This window comes from Stylophora pistillata, chromosome 4 (genome assembly GCF_964205215.1).
Source record: "Stylophora pistillata chromosome 4, jaStyPist1.2, whole genome shotgun sequence".
Classification (NCBI taxonomy): domain Eukaryota; kingdom Metazoa; phylum Cnidaria; class Anthozoa; order Scleractinia; family Pocilloporidae; genus Stylophora; species Stylophora pistillata.
Window position 1 is genome coordinate 39,661,050 of NC_142522.1, and position 2,402 is coordinate 39,663,451.

Sequence of the window (2,402 nt, forward strand, 5' to 3'; positions counted from 1 at the left end):
CACAAGTTTCCAGTGCAGTTCTACCGCGAGCGGTGTGTGACTTTGTATATACATTGAGTGTAATAGCCATCGAATTTCTTTCGGGTACATACACCTAGACGAGTACGATAATGCCATAGACGAGTACAAATATCACGCGGTATTTGTACTTGTCTATTGTAATACCGGTTAAACTGGTTTTCTCGCATCGCGCAAGCGAAAAATTGGATTGTAGTTGCGGGAAAAAAAAGTGGCGGACAATTTCAATCATATTTCCGACGACGAAGAGTCAGAATGGCTGGCAAATATAGATCCAAGTTCATTTGATGAATCGAACGAAGAAAAACAGCTTGACGACCAGAAAATTTTTCATCTAATGAAGAAAATAGAAACAGCAACACAACAACGCGCCAATTCCGTTCCACTTCGCATACTTCTGTCACGCACTCCCCGTAAATAGATATCCGCGAAATTCGCCCGCACTGAAATAACAGTTTGGCGATTTGGATAATACATAACTTATTAGACGTTTTGTTCTATGGTATCGCTGAGTATTTTTACTCGTTACTTGTATTTTGACTCGCCCTACGGGCTCGTCAAAATACGGCACAACTCGTAAAAATACTCAGCGATACTACACAACAAAACGTCTAATAAGATATATGTATCAAGCAAGAAATCGTCCACGAAGGCAGCCATTTGCTTTCTTGCTTCAAACGCATGCGCTCACATTGTACTCATGCGCTGTAGTGGAACTGAGTTTTGTGACTGAACGCAAAAAAGAAAAAAAAAAAGAAAAAAACACAGCCGAAGTTATACCTTGGGCGTTTCCTTCGGAAAGCCCGAATAAAAAAATATTTTGAGTTCAATTGCATTTTTATTTTTCGCGAACGGCAACAAAATCGGTTTTGTGGCTCTCACTTCAACTTCACGAGGTTTAGAAAACAATTATTTGAACGTCGCTTAAAAATAAACAAAACAGTAAATGTGACCAAACATTTTCCTCGTCGAAAGAGCACGTATTTACAAACAGTCTTAAGTGTTCTTTGTTCGATTCCGTTGCAATCTAAAGTTTTGGGGAGTTTTTGGTTTTTCCCAATATTTCACTCATTTTGGCGGACAAAAAAATGGCAAAATTGAGAGGGTAAAATCGCACCTTGGTATATGGTATGGGGTTATATCAAGTTAATCCAGCGAAAGAACAAGGTTTCTTCTTCAAATAACTCCAATAAAATGTTTGGGCTACTTAAACTACGAAATTGTAGGACCTCAAACAAAAAGTGACTCAGAGGTCAAAACGCGCCATTCCTTGTCACGCAATTGAAGGTGAAAAATCAACAATGGGCACGTGGAAAAGACAAGAGGCCGCTTTGGGAGCGAAATATCGTTACCATTTTGAATAAAAAGTTAACTTTGATCAACATTTGTCGTTTTTGCTGCTCAGGTTAACTGAGATTTAGAATTTTGGCGGTTATTTTCCAAAAACAAAACAAGCCAAAATGTAACATCGTCCAGTTCGAAGCGGCCGAGAACGGATACAAACCATAGGAAAACTTTTTTGCCCTATTTACACTTTAATTTGTGTATTGTTTATAAATTTGTACATACCATACATCAGCGCCGAATATTGATTGTGTATTCGCTGCGTGAACTCCCTCTGCTGTCTCCAAATGTTCAGTAAGGATTGCGTGACAAGCAGACCCACAGGCCCTTTGCCACAATATTGCAAGAGCAAGCGTCTTTACCAGAAACAGTGGCACTCTTCCTCTATATTAAGTTATTTTTGTTTGGAACGTTGAATTTTTCTTGAATACTATTGGGAATTTTTCCCTGTATTCACCCTCCACCTCTTTTTCATTTACTGATCTGTTGACATTTTACAGGCTTCCTCGAATAACCCTTCAAAGCTTATCTAATCAGTGGTCTGTAATTTTTTAACATCTTAATTAGTGCAGGAACATGGATTGTGTATTCGCTTCAAAAGCCGCAGCCGTTGTAACTGCCCTCCGCTGATCTAAATGTTCTGTAAGGATTACGTGACAGGCGGCAAGGGCACGCGTCTTTACCATAGACACGAGCACTCTTCCTTCATATTCAGTACTATTTGTCTGGGAACCTTAAATTGTACTTGAATGCTTGTGGTGGATTTTTTCCCCGCTGAATTTACTTCCTCCTCTTTTTCATTAAGCAATCTGATGACATTGTTTTTCAGGCTTCATCAGGTAAGCTTTTAAAGCTTATCCGCAATTTTTTACATCTTGATTGGTGTAGGAACACTTTGTATACTTGTCATTTTATTGTGTTTTTACTTGTAACGTTGTTCTACATTTGAAGCTGTAAGCTTCTCACATTATTAGATGGGAGAAGATTTACGCAGATAGGTATTGTCCTGTGTACAAGTGTCTGGGAATCATGATCAAACA